The sequence below is a fragment of the Mustela lutreola genome, chromosome 2 (assembly GCF_030435805.1).
Source record: "Mustela lutreola isolate mMusLut2 chromosome 2, mMusLut2.pri, whole genome shotgun sequence".
NCBI classification, from domain to species: domain Eukaryota; kingdom Metazoa; phylum Chordata; class Mammalia; order Carnivora; family Mustelidae; genus Mustela; species Mustela lutreola.
In genome coordinates, this window is record NC_081291.1 from 151,704,953 (window position 1) to 151,725,811 (window position 20,859).

General features: G+C 36.1%; 1 pseudogene; it reads left to right on the forward strand.

Annotated features, from left to right (window-relative positions):
* The first annotated feature begins 15,067 nt into the window (after window positions 1-15,067).
* LOC131825608 (small ribosomal subunit protein RACK1-like) lies at window positions 15,068-20,639 on the forward strand (annotated as a pseudogene).
* Window positions 20,640-20,859: the final 220 nt, after the last annotated feature.

The window sequence follows — 20,859 nt, forward strand, 5'->3', positions numbered from 1 at the left end:
CTCACCTTAAATATTTTCAGAATGCCTTATAGACTAACCTAGACTTGTCCTCTCCCTTGAAGCAAAAGAGCTTTATTTTTTTTCAATTTCTCTATACAGCTCAGCAAACATATAATGTATAAGATTCAAAGATGAAGTAAGCCACTAGCAGGTCCTAAATAACTACTAATCAAATGAATATATTGTTGATCACAAGGATATATTAATGCACTAGGACTGGCAAAGTGACTACAGTTATGAACATGATGGAATGTGACTTCTATGTAGTGCCTTTGTGTATGAGATGCAGATAGCATATGGATGGCAGGAACTAAACTTAGTATCTTTAAGATTCCAATTCTCAGTCACATACAAGTTTTCGTAATATGACTTCTGGGTAGATATTCTGATTTAATAAGTTAAGGTACTTTATCTTTGGCTAACCTTAATGTCCCAGGGTCTCCTCTGATCTTTTTTTTTTTTTTTTCTTTAAGATTTTATTTATTTGAGAGATAGAGAGAGCAAGCGAGCACAAGTGGGTGTCGGGACAGAGAGAGTAGCAGACTCCCTGCTCAGCATGGAGCCCCATGAGACACTTGATATCAGAACCCCAAGATCATGATCTGAGCTGAAATCAAGAGTCAGACACTTAACTGACTGAGGCACCCAGGCACCCAGGATCCTCTTCTTTATACAAAATGAAAACATCAGAGTCTTTCATTGTATACCTTTTCTCCACTAAGTCACCAAATAAAGACAAATTCCAACTTAAAAATAGTGCTTGCTAAGCAACTAAGATTCAAGCCATTCCAAATAAATATACAATGCAATTAAACATAGTGCTTTTTTGTCACTCCTACAGAAACCTTCTGCTATCTTATTTAGACTATTGCCCCTTAGATTATTCCATATAAAATTCTGGAGTTGTCACTGTCAAAAAAAGAATTACCTTGGTATCTGCTCTAAATCTTTGATAGGTTAATTTGCCAGTTCCTTGCATCACCTTGACATATGAGTGAAGGTGATGCAAGGAACTGGCAAATTAACTATGTGTATGTATATATATGCACCATATATACATATGTGTATATGTGTATATGTGTATATACATATGTATATATGGTGCATATATATACATACACATAGTTAATTTGCCAGTTCCTTACATCACCTTCACTCATATGTGTATATATATATGTATATACACACACACATATATATATATGCACCAAATAAATATGTCTTCTACTTATTAAACAAAGGAAGATTCAACAGGATAAAACAAATGCTTCAAACTATTCACAATAATAAAAAGCATTTTGGGAGGTAGTGGCTCAGGACCTGTCTTCATGAAGGCTCCAGAGTAACACAAAATAACAAAGTAATTGTAATTCAAACACTTAAGGGTAACAGCACTGAAATAAATCATTCCCATTCAAAGGCCCTTTAACATTTACAAGCTGTTTTTAGGGACTTTTTTTTTCCTCTATTTTTTTTTTAAGATTTTATTCATTTATTTGACACAGAGAGATCCCAAGTAGGCAGAGAGGCAGGCAGAGAGAGAGAGTAGGAGGAATAAGGCTCCCCACTGAGCAGAGAGCCCAATGTGGGGCTCGATCCCAGGACACTGAGATCATGACCTGAGCCAAAGTCATAGGCTTAACCCACTGAGCCACCCAGGTGCCCCCCTCTGTTTTTTTTATTTACAGTTTCTTTGCTATTCTAGTGAAGTAGGCATTTTTGAGTTCTCTCTAGAGGTTTACTTGTCTATAGTTACCACTAGAAAATACAATGAGTTACTCCCCTCAAGCCAACTAGAATGTGCACATTTAAAAATCTGTGCTATGTCCAGGAAAAGTTGGGATGGTCATTATGTTCTTAGAAGAGATTCATTTAAATCTTCATGTTATGAGTGAGCATATATTTGAGGCCAATTTTAATGTTTTCCTTGGAAAAATGGTATACTTAAGAGTTAAACATTATCCCAGCAACTGGTTTTCATTAGTAAGGAAGTTGAACTCGAAACTTATGGCTTAGGAATAACAGAGCAGAGGAACTAAATCATGAAATGGTAGCTTCCTGAATATTCAGTCTCTAGTCACTTAGTCATTTTAATAATACCTTGTTAATGCATTAGACATGTATGTACATGTATGATTATCTCTATATGTATAGAAAAGCATTTTCTGTCAAAAGCAAACTACTCATTTGTGTTATGGTTGCAAATTATATAAATGAAATTCTTATACAATAAAAATGATGTATAGCTTTAAAAGTTAAAGTGTACCCTTTATACACTGATAGTGAAAATTAATCAGAGCTTTTCCCTCCCAAAAGAATTTTGAGGCAAATGATTAATTTCTCATAAATAACTTCTGGGCACAGTGTCATATGTTTATGTCAGTCAGAAACATTTGTTACACTAATGGCACCAAATGTTAAAGAAATGTGAACAAATGCAATATACTTCTTCTTAGCCAAGCTTTCTCAATTTGATCAATTACTTTTAAAGGAAAAGGAGTGAAGTCACCATAATCTCTAAATAGTAGAAATCAAGGAGACTGTTAACATTTTATCAAAATATCTGAAATAGTTTGAATCTCCCTTCCTGAGAACCAAGAAACAAGGTTCTTAATCTTATCAATATTTTAAGCAAAGAAGCTATATTCCCAAAAAATGTTAACCAATTTTATACTTATGCATTTTAAGCCTAAGAAGTTGCAAGCACTCAATGTTTCTCAACTCCATATTGCTTAACATGTCTCAGAGTTTGTTTAAAATAACCATAAACCATGATACCATTGGCTGTTTTTAATAATGACGACCATGAAAGAGTATGTGTTTAAAGCCCGATTAAAGCATATTCAAATGACCTTTATAAAATTTTAGAATACCAAGGATTATGCATGTTGACAGTGAGTGAGATGGAATAACCAGAGATGAAAAGAATTTTTGATCCTAGGAAAAAAGACATCCAGGAAGAATTTAACCATAAAACATATTTTCTGCAGCTACATGAAACTAAAGAGATTTATACATCTTTTCCTTTCTCCTCACAGTTTACCTCAGAAAAGAAATCGTTCACAGCAGATTAGTCTGAAGAAGTCACAGGGAACATTTCACACTTTGTAATTATTTTTGAGCTTCAAATTAAAATTTTTATATATATTTTTCCTTAGGTTAAATAGTTGAGGAAAATAAGTATCAACTGTTAAAGGTTGGGTTCAGTTTTCAAAGAATCATTTGAATAACACCACTAATAAATATGTAATCAAAATATATAGTGTCTAATGACAGAGAGTGGTTAGGAGATGTGCTTTGAATTGGATCAAAAAAATCCTTTCTGGGGAAGGACATATTTGAGCTGAGTCCTGAAGGATTCAAGGTGGAAGGAATAGCAGGCTCCATAGCAGAGTTGAAAAGAGATTGGTGGGCCATGTGGTAAGAGAAAAGAGGCCATGTGGTAAGAGAATGGAGATTTAAGAATGAAAAATTAGTTTAGAAACTCAGGCAGGCCCAGATAATAACAAGAGCTTTATAGGCCAAGGACAAGAAATTGGATTTTATTTCAAACATAATGGAAAGCTTATAGGGGTTGCTTGAAAGGCAGTGACATCAAACAAACATTAAAAATATATGACAACTGATGCTGTTTGAAAAATGAACTGAAAGGGAAAAAGATGGAAATGAGAGATATTAGCATGCATGTCTATTAGACTAGTCTAAGGGGAGATGATGGTGGTTTTGACCAATGTGGTAGCAACTGGTGATGGAGAGAAAAAGCCAGGGGATTTTCACACATTTCTAATTACATATTGAGATTTAGTGAAGATAGATGTTGAAGGCAATGTAAAAAAAAAAAAAATGTGTCAAAAATTCTTGGTTTCTGATATGGGAAAGTGCATCAATCTAGGTGCCTTTAATTAAGAAATGAAATTGCCTTTCATGCAATTCCTGCAACTCCTATCAATTATTCAAAGTAGAGTATTGATGTTTCCAACAATTACTGTTTCATTGTTTATCACACCTTTTAATTTTTGTCAGTTTTTCCTTCATGTATTTTAGGGCTCTGCTGTTAGGTACATAGACATGCTTGTGTCTTCCTGGTGAATCAATCATTTTGTCATTATTAAAATCTATAACTCTAGAAACAATTTTTGTCTTAAGGTCTATTTTGTCCAATATTAATATAGCCCCCAAGCTATTTTTTTGATTAATGCTTTTATATTCATTCTTTCTACACTTTTACTTGTGCCTTTAATTTTAGGCATCTTTTGTAGACAGCAATAGGTAGGTGATTTTTTTTTTTAAGATTTTATTTACTTATTTGGCAGACAGAAATCGCGAATGGGCCAAAAGGCAGGCGGTGGCGGGGGGGGAGACAGGCTCCCCGCCTGGCAGCCCAATGTGGGACTCGATCCCAGGACCCAGGGATCATGACCTGAGCCAAAGGCAGAGGCTTTAACCCACTGAGCCACCCAGGCACCCCGGTAGGTGATTTTTTAATCCATCTTGTAGTCCTTGCCTTTTGATTGTAATGATACTCCATTTACATTTAAAGTAATTATGGATAAAGTAGGATTTAAATCTATGATTCCTTTTCTATATGTCTTATGTCTTCTGGGTTCCTCTATTCCCTTGTTACTGTCTTCTTTTGTGTTAAATAGATACTTTCTGGTATATAATTTTAATGTCCCTGTATTTTATTTTTTTGAGTGTTTTGGCTTTGTGGCTGTCCTGCAGATAACAATTAATATCTTAATATGATTTACATTGATATCAACTTAATTTTAATAGCATACAAATACTGTGTCCCAATAAAGATCCATTCTTCCACTTTCTCTGTACTATATACAAATTGCATTTGGTACACTATAACCAACACAATTTTATAATTATTGCTCTATGTGTTTGCCTTTAAATTAGTAGGAAAGTTACAAACAAAATGTCATTCATTCTGTCTTTTATATTTACCTATGTGGCTATGTTTATGGATGCTTTTTATTTCTTCATGTGGCTTCAAGTTATTGTCTAGTATCTTTTTAGCCTGAAGAGTTCTCTTCAGTATTTATTATAAGGCAGAATTACTACTGGCAGATTCTTTTAGGGTTTTTTTCTTTTCCTCTTTTTTTCTTTTCTTTTCTGGCAATGTCCTAATTTCTCCTTCATTTGTTGAAGAATACTTTTGGGGATATAGAATTCATTTTCATTTCATTGCATTCATTCAGACTATTTTTTTAACTTTTTGAATATGTCATCCCATTGCTTTCTGGACTCCATGGTTTCTATTAAGATGTCAGCTTTTAATCTTATTGAGAAGTGGTTATTTACAGGTTGTTTTTCTTTTGTTGCTTTCAAGATTTTGTCTTCATCTTTGACTCTTCTCCATAGGACTATGATATGTTTAGGTATAACTTTTTGATTTTATTTACCTGGAGCTCATTGAGCTTCTCAGATGAGATTAATATTTTTCATCAAGTTTGGGAAGTTTTTGACCAATATTTTTTCAAATACCTTTTCTGTTCTTTCTCCTTTCCTTCTCATGACCCTCTCATTATGTGTACATTGGAATGCTTATTTGTATCTTAGGTCTCTGAGGCTCTGTTCCAATTTTTTGCTCTTCTCTTTCTGCTCCTAACACTGGATAATCTCTCTTGAACTATCAAGTTTTTTATTTTTTCTTCTGCCAGTTAGACTCTGATTTTTGAGTCCCTCTACTAAATTGTTATTTTTAGTTATTGTGCCTTTCAACTGCAAAATTATTTCTATTTGGTTCTTTTTTAAAAATTTTATTGATCTCTCTTTCATATTCTTTGTGAGGTGCTGCTATATTTCTTTCATTATCTTCATTCTTTAAACATAATAGGTAATTTAAAATTTTTTGTACTAAAATTTGAGTCTTCTAAGGAACGTTATTTTCAGGCTCCTTTTTGCCTTTTTATGTTGCACAGTTATTATTTTATTTTTCATTCTTAAACTTTTTTTTGCATGTCTCATAATTTTTTGTTGTTTTGTTGTTGAAACCTGGGCATTTTAGATAATACATTCTAAGAACTCTGGTATCAAGTTCCTCCCACCCAGATTTTGCTGTTACTGAAATTTTGTTACCATTGTTGTTTATCTCATTGCTGTGCATTTGTTCAGAGATTTACCTGGACTAATTCAATAGATTCCGTATTTTCTGCTTTATGCAACCACTGAATTATCTGCTGGATTTTCTAAAATAAAAATTAAAAAATTATATATTTTAATTTTAAATAATTCTCATTTAAATTTTTAAACCTGACTTCCTATTGGTCACCTCCAATTCAGTATAATTTAGTAGTTAACCAATGCAATGTTTGATGAGATGACGTCATCAACTACCTTGTCTGTATATCCTCTACCTTTGCCAAGGGGATCTGTGTGAGAAGGCATGCTTTCAAACTTCAGGATATTTATAAGATACCCTTAGCTTTCACTTCCTACTTACTCAGGGCCTTATGTTTAGCCAGAAATAAATGGAAATTTCTTCTTAACCAGGTCTTTCCAGGGCTTTGTGCATGCTCACACCATCTTCTAGATGTTCAGAAATATGCTGAAGCTTCTCAAATTTTCCAACAGCCATTTTGTTTTGAAGAGCTCCTTTTAAATTCCTGGCCAGGATTTTTTACTCTAACTGAAATAATAGCTTTAGGTAGTTGCAGTGTTCCTAGCATATTGAAATGGTTTCAGTAATTACCTAGGGATAAATACTTCTTCCCTCCCTGCCTTGGTTAAGATGAAATATGAGTTATATTAAAAAAGCTGTAAGAGCACACTAATAAATATTATATTGACTGTATTTGGGAGGTGGTGTTTCTTACAGAGCTCCAACTGTTCACATCTGTCAATTGGCTATAAGACTTGGCTTTTCAAGGCAATTGCACAACTAGGGTATGAAGAGTAGGGGGATGGGAAGAGCCCCAACATTAAATGTCACAGACCTCCCCTGTCTAAAGAAGTTCAGAATAGTTTCTCTTGAATAGATGATTTTGTTTCTTCTTGTTCTGATCATTTCTATTCACTCCATTGCTGGAGGAGGACTCCATTATCCTAAATAGTATAAGCTGGCTGAATACAACATCCAACATTGGACAGAGGAAATGGACAGCAGTTTATTAGTCAAATTAACTCACAGGCTATGGAGAAGAGGACACTGCAGGCCGTGCATGGTCACAAAGAGGTTGTACTTGGAAACAGAGTGAACCAGAAGGGGCTGTGGGAGATAGGCTTTATAATAGGAGTGGGGTGGGGCCTTGTGTCTCTCAGGAGGTTATGACAAGTTTGTTTGAGTAATTTTGCTGGCTGGCTGGGAGGTGGGGTGCAGCTGATGTAGCTGGTGCAGCTGATGGGGGACTTACCTGGGCAGGAAACCTTCCTAGTTAGGCAAAGTGAGAAGCAGGTCTGGCAAGAGCAGAGGAACTCATGGCTCAAATTCCAGGTACCTTACAGTATTTCAGGCCTTACAATACAGCTCAGTAGTTTTGGTTAATTTGGAGAGTTATGGAAATGTTTGCTTTTATTGTGTCCTTATTTTTGTCTTTTGTGTGTGTGAGAGAGAATGAGCAGTTCAGAGATTTTTACTTGGCTATTCTAAAAGTTGATCTCCAATTTCCTTTGATTTAAGCATTAGAATTGGATCATTTGCTGATGGAAGGCCTACCATTAAATGGAATCAGCCACTGGGACTTTAGAATAAAGAACTTGATCAAAGCGATCTTTCTCAAAGGACTATCATTCTGTTTGGAATTCTTCCAATTGGCTATAAGACTGGCTATAGCCAGTTCTTTGTGTAGACAAGATAGGGAGTAGGGACACACCAAACACATGTGGTGCATAAAGCTAAAAAGCATTGTTCTAAAATGATTACAGTAGTTTTCCCCTCTGGGTGATTTGGTTAAAGTGACAATCATTGCTTGTCTTCATATTCTATATTTTAGAAATTCTTATAAGCATGTGTCATTTGAATAGTCAGAGCGATGAAAAACAAGTCTTTTTAAAAATTGTTGACAATTTACAATGATAATTTAGAGTCATGGCATAATGCCATTATCAGACATTAATAATCCAGTCAGGAATAATTAATAAGAGATGAAATACAGTTTATGAGAAATAGCATGACTTTTAGAGTAATAGCTCTGTGTCTTAATTCAGCCTTTTTAATCACTGTTATGTTTGAGTCTTAGTTTTTATGTTTTTAAAAGTAGGAATGATAAAACTGTACAGGGTTGTTGTAAGAATTAAATAAGATCATGCATTAAAAACTAGAGATTTAGTAAGCTCTCAATAAATGTTAGGTCGTCTTTCCTTCCATGGTAGAAATCAAGGAATGCTGAACTAACATACAGTGGCAATATTCCCATGGATGAGGGAAGAGAAAGAAAAGTTGTGTGAATTACATAAAGAACAGCCTAGTGGAGGACTGGGTGGTGGGCACTTGTTTAGAGAGAGGAGTACAAAGAATTCCAAGGATTCATCGCTGATTTAACTTTTGTAATTTTACTTGGACCTGGTTTATTATCAGTACACTATAAAGTATTGATTTTTTTCAGTTTTATTATTGCAATCACACTTTATCAGTACTTACCTCACATTTACTTTTGTAGTTAGTCCACACGGTTTAACCCATACTTAGTCTACTGTTTGATTGTTGACAGTGTTTAGCTCTTTGATTTTAATTCCTATACTATCAAAACACTGCAAAATGTTTATATAATTTTTATTTTTCTTTCCTTAGATTTTTATGTTTTCTACATATTTTATATAATTTTCCTAAATAGTTTCAAGGATCCCAAAGCGGATATCAGATGCAACATACCTGAAGGTTTTGTTTTTTTTTTCCTCCCCTTGCCTCTTTTGCTTTTGGCATCATTGTTCATCTGAGACCCTACATTTTAGAAATAAATTGGTATTTATAAAGAAAGATTTTATCTGTATATAAACCTATACTCTATTTGTGTACAGATGAATGTAGCTGTATATTTTTTAGAACCTTACATATAAATATGTATCTGTAGGTCATAAATTATAACATGATAAAATTCTAGTTTAAGCTTTACATACTCTAATTGCCAGTTGTCATTTGACTTGATTTTCAGTTTTTAACTTTTCATCTTACCAATAAAAGTTATTATAAAGAAGACAGTAGAGACCTTAAATTTCTATACTTCAGCAAATAAATAATTAGTTTCAGTAACTAGTTTTTAAAATGTATCCTTAAGAATTTAAGTTGAAATACAAATAAAACTTAATTCTTAAATATACGCATTTAATGTTATACAGAATTCCTACAATCATAGACTAATGTGAAGTACGCTTTCTAAAGCTATTATGTGCTGAAACTCCTTGGTCAAAGGATGAGAAATCCGGCTGCTTCTATTGCTGCAGTAGATTTGGAATAAAAGCTTTAAATATGTTTCCCAAAGCAATAAAGCCATAGTTCCCTGTGTTCCATACACATAGATAATCACTGATAGTAATACTCAACAACTGATGTCATGATATAGTATAAAACAACATCACCACCACATGGAAACTTGTTAGAAATGAGAATCTCAGGACCCACCCACTGAGGAATCTGCATTTTTAAAAGATCCCAGGTGATTTATATGTATCTTAAAGTTTGAGAAACACTATATAAAGTCCATGTATTTTACAATCAAAAAGTCTGCATGTGAGTTTAGTCTTTACCATTTATTAACTAATGCTTATTAGACCAGAAGGCTCACTGTTTTCAGTCCTGAGTTACTGATGGAAATAGAGGAACCTAGGATTCGTATAGTTTTCTAAAGCTACTTTTTCCCCCTAGTAGGGGGAAAAAAAAAAAAAAAAAAAAAGAGTCGCCCTGGAAAAACTTGTGAATGCTTTGTCATGTCTGCAAAACTGTGAGAACACCAAAGCAGCAGTTTACTCATCCTTGATTTCCCCAGATGGCTGAGTTCCCATTAACTCACCGGAGAATGAGATGCAGACCCAGTGCCTTTACATGTCATTTTGACAAGACATAATGTCCGATCTTGTTTGTGTACGCCTTTCCCTTCTACCTTAAGCCTGCTTCACTACTGGTGGTCTGTCCGTGTGCAACACAGATGTTTCTCTCCACTGCATGCTTTATTTTTCAAGTAGCTTCAGCAGGCATATGTTTCCATGTGAGCCTGTTCCTTCCTTCTCCCAACACCTTCTTGTGCTACATAAACAATCTTCATCGGCCCCCTCAGATCTGGGGCACACGAGACTTTCACAGATGTCGATTTCTTTTTCAGCTTGTTTGCCTCTGGTGAACACGGTCTTCAGATAATGTCTCCCTTCCTTCTCTGTTCCAAATGACTCGGAATGCAGATTTTTTCCCTCCTTTCAACTCAGTTTCCTTCTGTGACCCCAGCATGTTTTCGTCCCCTTTCTTCTAAGTCTTTCTTTGTACTAGCTCTCCAGATGGGATCAAGGATGAGCTCTTCCTGCTCCTCATTTTATTCTCCTTACAACTGTTTGGTTTGCAGGAGCAGGAAGAGGCAAACTTCACCCGTTAAATATTTTACATGCATGGCTACCTATATTTTTATGATCTACTTCACATTTTTTTTTACATTTTTATTTCTGTTTGGTTGCTGCTTGGTTTTCCATTTTTGCTAATTCATTACAAGGAAGGACATTGCAAATATATGTACATAAACACATCATATATAAAAACGTAACAGTTACTTTAATATCAATTTTGTTTTCTTTTATAAAAGAGGATTTTACCTTCTCTTTCATTTATGCAAGGCTCATTGAGCATGTACTGTGTGCCAGAAATTACTTTGGGTGACAGCATTAGGGTAGTAAAGAAAGAAAAGGTCTTTTTCAAGGAATTTATATACTAGTATGAGAGATAATAAGCAAGTATATAAAAGATTAAGGTAATTATGACAGGATGCCAGCTGAGCTAAAATCTGAATGATAAATGGGAGATGGATGGGGGGGTGGGCTCAGGATAGTTTAGTAGGCGTCAGACTCTTGATTCCGTTTGGGTCATGATCTCAGGGTTGTAACACTGAGCTCAGCACCAGGCTCCATGCTCAGCTGGGAGTCTGTTCAAAATTCTCTCTCTGCCACTGCTCCTTTCCTCACTCTCTCTCTGAAATAAAACAAACAAGCAAAACAAAAAACAACAAAAACAGGAGTTGCATGTACAAATCAAGATGACTAGAATTTCAGGGGGAAGGAACAAGTGCAAAGTTCCTACAGAAGGATTGACATTGGTGAGGGTAAGAAACAGAAGAGACGTCATATGACTCAAGTGTCATAATGATCATGGCAAAGAAGGGAAGACATTCAGTGTTAAAGTGGAAGTCTGGAGCAAGATCACTTAGAGCTTTTGAAGGCAAGGTAAGAATTTTCAATTTTATTCCAAATACCCTGAGAAGCTATGGAAGCTTTAAAGCAGGAAGTAACATGATCTGACTTACATTTTTGTAATATCACTTCGGTACTGTAATAATTTCTTACAGTGAAGTGAGAAGTAAGAGGCCAAACATATGATATGGGTTTTTTTTTTTTTAATTTCTTTACAATTCTTTTTTATTTTTAAAGACCTTATTAAAAGAAAAAATTTTTAGATGAACAAAACTGGAGGAAGGTACAGAGCTTTTCCCCCACCTATCTTGACCCCTGCATTACCTGCATAGCATATCACTGGGTTATATTAGTTATAATTGATGAATCTAAATCAATACATCAAAATCACTCAAAGCCCATAATTTATATTAGGCCTCACTCTTGGTTTGTACATCCTATGGTTTTGGACAAATATATAATATATATCCATAATAATATCATAGTATTTTCACTGCTCTACCTCATTATTCCTTCCCCTTATCCCAAAAACTACTGACCTTTTCACTGTCTTCATAATTTTACATTGTCTATAATGTCAAATATAGTTGACCCTTGAAACACATGGGTTTGAACTCTGCAGGTCCACTGATACATGGATTTTTAAAAATTGATATATTTATTTGAGAGAGAGAGATGGAGATAGCGAGAGAGAGAATGAGCAAGAAAGAGAGGCAGAAGCAGACTCCCCACTGAGCAGGGAGCCCAACTCAGGGCTTGATCCGAGGACCCCAGGATCATGACCTGAGCTGAAGGCAGAGACTTAACCAAGTGAGCTACTCAGGCACTCCATACATGGATTTTTTGGATAAATATAGTATAGTAAATTTATTTTCTCTTATGATTCTCCTAATAGTTTTCATCAGCTTATTTTAAGAATGTAGTATATAATACATATTACACAAAATATGTATTAATAGACTTATTAGTAAGTATCTGGTCAACAGTAGATTACCAGTAGTTAAGTTTTTAGGGACTCAAAAGTTATACATGGATTTCCAACTGTGCAGAAGGTTGCTGCTCCTAACCCCCCTCATTGTTTAAGGATCAACCATAGTTGGTATCATAGTATGTACCCTTTCAGACTGGTTTCTTTCACTTAGTAATTTAAGTTTACTTCGTATACATTTAAGGTCACTTCATATATTTTCATCACTCAATAGCTCATTTCTTTTTAGCACTGAATCATATTCCATTGTCTGAATGTCCTATATTTTATAGTCAACAACCTTTTATTGTGATCTACCATAAAATGATTTCTTTTCAGAGATGATTTCGCTAACTCTTGTGTTTTTTCCATCTCTCCTTTTAACTAGCCTGTTCTATTTTTAGTAGAATAAAGATTACTTCTCCATATTTCAAATTCAAAATTCAAATTCCTTACCTTGACATACAAACATTTATGAAATTTTACCTTTTTTTGTTAAAAAAATAGGATAGCTCTTTATTTTTAAAGATTTTATTTATTTATTTGACAGATGGAGATCACAAGTAGGCGGAGAAGCAGGCTCCCTGCTGAGCAGAGAGCCTGATGCCGGACTCAATCCCAGGACCCTGGGATCATGACCCAAGCCGAAGGCAGACTTACATTTTTGTAATATCACTTCGGTACTGTAATAATTTCTTACAGTGAAGTGAGAAGTAAGAGGCTTTAACCCACTGGGCAGAGGCTTTAACCCACTGGGCCAGAGGCTTTAACCCACTGGGCCACCCAGGTGCCCTATGAAATTTTACCTTTGAACCTCTTTCCTCACTTCAGGATATTCCCCTCCCAACACATTGTATTGTAACCCTCAGCTCTACTGAACTAAACCCCATTTCTTCACCAGGTCTTGCGAATCCTCTCTGTTCATCCTGTTCCCTCCCCTAGGAATGCTCTTCTCCCCATTCCCTATTTGGAAAGCATCTATCTGCACCCCCACAGAGTCTTCTCCATGATGCCTTCCTGACCACCTCATGTGTGCTCTCCCTGTACTTTGCACAGGCTCTTTATAAAAGGCTCCCCAAACATAAATATTTATGAATTTGTAGAGAAGGCTGGGAAACCCTGGGGAGCTGGCAAGGACAAACATTATGAAGGGCCTTGAGGGCAGGTTAAGGACTTGTTGACTTTAATCTAAAGACTCCAGAGGGATTCTTGAAGAATGTCAGTGTGAGGGTAACAAGATCAGATTTGCCTTTTAGAAAGTTCACTGTGGCCATATACTGGCAAGAGGAGCAGGTGGGATGACAAAATGAGACTGGAAGCAGACTATTAGAGTAGGCTAGTTAGGATATGATGGGAGCTGAAAGCATTCAGCACACACACACACACACACACACACACACACACACAGAAATAGTAGTGGAAATGGAGAAGAAAAGATGGGTTTCAGAAAGACTTAAACGATTTCTAACCAATGAGTGGTGTGTAGGAGAAAGCAATTCAGTAAGAGAAAGTGAGGCAGATAATAGAATTGATGCCCTTTCCCATTTCTGTTGAGGATCAGGGTGGATAGTGGTACAATTCACTAATGTAGGCATCTGGGAGATAGCTTTTCACGAAACCCATTTTAACAACATTCCATTTTACAAATTAGTCCTTTGTTCTCTGTTGTTTCCCTTTATTTTTACCTTATTACAATTTAAGATTTCTGATTAAATATAAATTAATTTTGAATCTCCTAACTAGTTGTGGTAGTGCTGAAGTAGAAGAATAAGGCATTTCCGTATTCTCTTCCTATAGCTGGAATATCAGTGTTCCCTAGTAGGCAGTGCTGTGAGAGAAGGGAGCTGGATGAGCAGGAGAACACACTGTTTAGAGACTTAGCAGAGATTAAGGCAGGGGCAAGTACAGATTTTTTTCCCTCATTGCCTTACCATCTCGTCATGTCTCTGTTGTCCTACTATCCAATTCTTTGATTTCCACTTAATAGATACCCAATAACTATTTCCTTAATATTTCATTTTCATCACAAATTGGCAATTGTAAGCTTTCTTCAATTGATAAAGAAGCTTTAGATCCTTCTATCCATGTGAAACTTTACTAAAAAATAACAACCAGAAAAACAGGTAAACTTTCTCTTTTGACATGGATTTTTTCCTTAACTGAAAAAACTCCACACTGAGATTTGTTTACAAAAGAGTACGTGCTTTTTTGTTCCAATTGTGTATCACCCTAACTTACTTTTGAGTTTGACTCCATTAATGAATCTGTCCATTTAAGACTTTTTGCAAACAAACATTTTCAGAGTATGAATGACATTTACCTTAATAGGAGAAAGTGGGGGATTTGATAACATAAACCAAAACAACAACAACAACAACAAAAAACCAAAAAAACATTGCCAAATCATTTATATTGATTTAAAAATGCATTCATTTAACAAATATTTACTAAACATTTATTGTGTGCCTAAACACAAAATTAGTGCCCTGAAGGAGCCTGCATTCTAGAGGAGGAAAATCACACAATTAACCAAATAAAAACTACAGTAAAAAATAAGGCAGGAAGGGGAACATTCCTGGTTTATGACTGTTGTATCAGCATAATTATCAATAATGTTCCTTTTTGCTTTCTAATTGTGCCAGGTGGAAAATAAATTACACAGCCAAACTCAACATTGGGGTGTTGGATGGGGAGAGGTTGCAATTTCAGCTAGAGTATCCGAGGAAGGCCTCACAGAGAAAATAACATTTAACTTAAAACCTACAGGAGATGAAGAGAGGAATACTGCAGACATCTCAGGGATGGTTTCCAGGCACAAAGAGCCTGGGTATGAAGTGCATTTATTCCTGGTGTGTCTCAGGAACGAGAAAAAGGGCAACACAGTTGAAGGAGAGGATTGAGGATGACAGTGAAAGTAGATGGGAACTAAGAAGTAAGTGGAGGTTGGGGTGGGCAGATCTAAAGCTTTTTTGAGCACAGCACCCTGAATGAGGTGGAAGCCACTGCAGGATTTTCAGCAAATGAGTAACTGGTTCTGATTTGTATTTTAAGAATATCTTCATGACTGCTGTCTGGGGAACAGACTGTAGAGAAGAAGGGATAAAGGCAATGAAATTAGTTTAAGACTTAGAATCATCCAGACTAGATTTTTTGCTGGCTCACAATAGAGTGGTAGCAGTTGAAGGAATGAGAAATGGTTGGATTCCTGAATATGTGGATATAAGTGAAAGGAGTAAGTAAAACATACTTTGAGTTTAGGTTTGAGCCACTGGAGGAATGGGTTTCTTTTTTCACTGACATGGGAAAAACTAAGATGAGAGAAGGTTTGGTGGCAAATTCAAGATCTTAATATTAGATATATTAAGTTTGAAATATCCATTAGATATCCATGTAGACATCAGAATTGGAGAATCATTAATTATACAACTAATACTAAGAGCCATGACACTAGGTGAAATCATAGAGAACAAGTGAAAATAGAAAAGAAGAGGCATTTAGGGATCAATCCCTATAAAACTTCTATGATTACAGGTTAAGGAGATATGGAAGAATAATAAAAATATATTCAAATAGTAGGATTATAAATATTTTTCTCCTTTTCTTTTCTAAAATTAATAGGCAATACATTTTTTGCATTTTTATAGTTTGATTTATACTCAGTAAAACAATTTTTGGTTGCTCAATGGGTTTTGATAATTTATATAAACTTTTATACTATCATCAAATAAGATAATAGAATGTTTCCATTAGACCCCAAATCCTCTTATGGCCCTTCCTGATCTATTTCCACCCCAACCACATGTAACAATTTTCTGACTTCTATCACCGTAGATGTTTTGCTTTTCCTTGTCATAATGTCTGCAATATACATGATTACATTTTGTTGCACTTACGGTCCTTTGTTCCTATTGACTGTTAGGTAGTGTTCCTTTGTGTGAATAGCACAGGATTGGTTTAACGTTTTTCTTTTTCTTTTCTTCTTTTAAATTTTATTTATTTATTCATCAGAGATAGAGAGAGAGGCAGAGGCAGAGGCAGAAGCAGGCTCCCCAAGGAGCAGGGAGCCCAATGTGGGACTTGATCCCAGGACCCCAGGATCATGACCCAAAATGAAGGTAGACGCTTAACCATCTGAGCCACCCAGGCACCCAGTTTATCATTTTTCTAATGGGCATTTGTGTTGTTTCCAGCTTTAGGCTATTCTGAATAAGACTGGTACGAACATTATTGTATAAGCCTTTTGTGGATGTGTGTTTGCATTTTGTAGGAATAGAATTGTTGGACAGAAAGTTGATGTGAGCTAACTTTATTGAAAAACCCCAAAAGTTTTGAAGAACAAAGATATCATTTCACAATCCACATGTAAAATATTTTAAACAAGAAATAGGGCAAATGTTTTATGAAAACAATTAAAACTGAGAATTATATAATTTCAATATTCATTAATATTCTTTATTATAAATCCCTGATCTAAAAATCTTGTCAAAATACTCTAAGTGGTAGTTTTTGAAGATCTTAACTGGCAGTTTGTAGAAACTGCAGCTTGATAAGTGTTGCTGAGACAGTCTGTGAAAAGACTGTTCATTAATTAAGTATTATATGCAAATTAATTAATAAATTCTTGGCTCAAGCAGAGATGAGAAGGAATTCTCTCAGCTCCTTGGCTTGGGTGGAAAGTTACATTCCTAACGGGAGTAATTACAGGCTGTGCTCTGTACCGGTCTTTCAGCTTCCCTTTTTAAAAATTCCAGCTTCATCCATTTGAATTAAAAGTGTACAGACCTGAAGACTGAGTAATACAGATAGCCAGGAGAATGATCTTCCCCACTGACTTGTGGTAAGAAACACAGATAGAATGTTCTGTTGTTGAAACAGCAGAGGTTGCAGCAGCTTAGGGAAATTAAACAGAAGTCAAGGTGCCAGCCTGTCCTGGTGAGAGACCAGTGTCCCCTCTCAGGAGGAGAATGTGCCTTCAGAGGGCACTTTGTGATGAGCACTGGGTGTTGTATATAAGTGAGGAATCACTGAATTCTACTCCAGAAACCAATACTGCACTGTTAACTACATAAAATTAAAAAAAAAAAAAAAAAAGGATGTGCCCCCAGATGTATTTGTTTAAACACTTGCCCAATGGTTGGTTTTTCAGTGTTTAAACTTTTTTTTTTTTTAAATGAGGATATAGTTTTCATAAACACCAAAAGTTGGGTATTAATTACCATGAAGTCTTAAACTCTGTACTCTACAGACAACTCAGGAAAAGCCTATCCTTTGTAGTTTAAGTCTCTAGTTAACATTGAATTTCTACCCAGAAACAGAAGGAAAACTGTCAAATCAGGGATTCTCAACTTGGGAATGGTGGTGGTGGCTGGGAGTAAGACTTTCATCTCATGCCCCAGGGTACACTTGTCCTGTCTGGAGATGTTTTTGGTTGCTATAACTTGGGGGCAGATGCTACCGGCATTTTACTCAGATGCCAGGGATGCTGCTAAAAACCCTACAGTATCCAGGAGAGCCCTACAGTAGAGAGTTATCTAGCTCAAAATGTCAAAACTGCCACTGTTGGGAGACCCTGGGTCAAAATATTTGTGTAGGTGTACCCCTGGGGATAAAAATATATGTTTATAAAAAATAAAAAATTAAAAAAAATATTTGTGTAGGTCTGAGAAGAGAATATGTTTAAACTAAAATTACAGACCTGGCCTTATTTGCATATTAGGACACTGGGGTTTATAGCCTTTTAACGAAAAGGACCTGGCATACCCTCAAGGGTAAAACTGAAGTAGGAAAAAAAAAAAAACAGGCTTTGATAGGTATGATGAATTCCTGTCTCACATTGAGGTCTTTTATCCATTTTGAGTTTATCTTTGTGTACAGTATAAGGTATGATGAGTTTTGCTTTGGTTTTAAGGATTTGGAAATGAATATTTCAGAGGAAATACTGGGATCTCAGTCAATTTGTAAGGGAAGGGCAAGTTGCTATTTTAACCTAGGGTACGGTGCCCTGCTAAAATGAGAGAGAATGTTCTCTGAACCACACTACTAAGTAGCTCTGCCTCATTACTATCCATCATGAGATGTTCTTTTTTCTCTTCTAACATTATAAATCTAAAATGGTTATTGTTGTTCACTCTGTTCATCCCATTGAACTGGAAGCTTAATGAAAGCAGGAACTATGTTGTATATTGTATGACCAGAGCCTGTCATTATAAAAGTTGATATCAGTAACAAAGGCAAAAGAAAAATTTATTGTTTTTTGCCTACAGCCCATTGACAAGTCCTTGAAACAGGCAAAGTGACATTCCTCCATGAACTCAGGTGGTTGATGTTAATACTTTGCTAAGGGCAAAAGCTAATCTTATCCCAATCCACACGATCCTTTAAGTCTACTTTAATGTATAAAAATTCTTTTGTATACTTTTTTTTATCTCTAACCCCCAAGATACATGTTGGCAGTCATCCCCCAAGTATATGACCCACTGATATACAATTGAAGGGTCTTATGATTAAGGTTTTATTAGATGGTAATGAGTGACTTTTCCCAACAATAGCTAGCCCTCTCAAGGTCCTAGAAACCTTGCTTCCAAAATTCCTTAGAAACCTAAACTCGCTCCCAACTTGAACATAGATGATGGGCCACTCCTCTTGATCCCAGTGCAGCTCTTTTTGCCCACAGGTCCTGTCCCTGTGCTTTAATAAAACCATTTTTTTTTTTTTTTTTTTTTTTTTTGCACCAAGGATGTCTTAAGAATTCATTCTCAGCCTTTGGCTTCAAACTGATGAGTAAATTAAACATTTATTATTATTTTTTAAAGATTTTTTATTTATTTATTTGACAGAGAGAAATCACAAGTAGATGGAGAGGCAGGCAGAGAGAGAGAGAGGGAAGCAGGCTTTCTGCTAAGCAGTGAGCCCGATGCGGGACTCAATCCCAGGACTCCGAGATCATGACCTGAGCCGAAGGCAGCGGCTTAACCCACTGAGCCACCCAGGCGCCCAAATTAAACATTTCTATATTGAATTCTCACTACAGTCCATCTACCCTTAATGTCCCAGAATCTTCATCTCTTGTATCATCTAAAGGGAACTTTCCTGAGAAAATCCATAGATTATTTCTTCTTTGTTCTATCAATCTGAATAAGAAAAATTCATCTCAAAAACACTGTTCCTACCTTTGTTTTTGAGCAGGAAAGAACGAAATGGGCCTTTGTGAATGAAGGAAGATATTACCCATGGAGAATAGTATGACCAATTTACCTACAGTGACAAAGAGAAAGATGAAGTAGATGGAAAAGTTTAGTAAGAGAAGAAAGAGAGCTGTGATTCTTTGCACCTCTCAAGTCCCAATAAATAAGAAAAGATTTCCATCTTCAAGTTGCTCAGAGCAGGGAGTCTGATTTAAGATGGCAACATAGGAGGTTCCCGACCTCACCTCTTCCTACATACACACCAAATGTACAGCCATGTATGGAATCCATTCTGAAAGAAATCCAGAAACTGAGTGACCCCGGCACATCAGATGAGTTTAAGCATATATCTGGAACCCTTGCTTGTGGGGTCATTTCCACTTTGTTAGTTACATTGTCATCTCCTCAGATGGCCACTTTGTTCTCCTGGGCTCCTGGGATGGAACCCTTCATCTTTGGGATCTCACAGTGGGTACCACCACACACAGATTTATGGGACATACCAAAGATATGCTGTGTGGCCTTCTCTGACAACCAGCAAATTGTTTCTGGCTCCTGAGATAAAATTATCAGCTGTGGAATACTCTGGGTGTATGCAAATATACCGTCAGAGTAGGTATCCTGTGTCTGGTTTTCACCCAATAGCAGAATGCCATGATTGTCTCCTTTGGCTGGGACAAGCTGGTCAAGGTATCGGATGTGGCAAACTACAAGCTGAAGACCAATCATATCAGCCACATAGGCAACCTGAACACTTGACTTTCTCTCCAGATGGATCCCTCTGCCCTTCTGGAGGGAAGGATTGCCAGGCCATGCTGTGGGATCTCAACGAAGGCAAGCACCTTTATACACTGAGTGTGAGGACATCATCAATGCCCTGTGCTTCAGTCCTAAATGTATACTGGCTCTGTGATGCTACAGGCCCCAGCATCAAGATCTGGGACTTGGAAGGCAAGATCATTGTAGGTGAACTAAAGCAAGAAGTTATCAGTACCAGCAGCAACACAGAGCCACCCCAGTGTACCTTTCTGGCCTTTTCTGCTGATGGCCAGACCTTGCTGGCTATGCATACAACCTGGTTCATGGCAAGTGACCATAGGATGCACCTGCTAGAAATATGGCAGAGCTTTAGGAATAAAACTTGTTTTCTGACTTAAAAAAAAAAAAAAAGATGCTCACCAAGATCAAAAGAACAATACATGAACAAATTGAAAATTTCAACAAAAAGACTAAAAATATAAGAATGTATCAAACAAAAATCAAAGAGGAATACAATAACTGAACTGAAAAATTCAGTAGAGGGGTTCAAGAGCAGACTAGATAAAGTGGAAAAGATCAATGAATGCAAAGAAAGAACAATGAGAAGCAAAAAGAAGA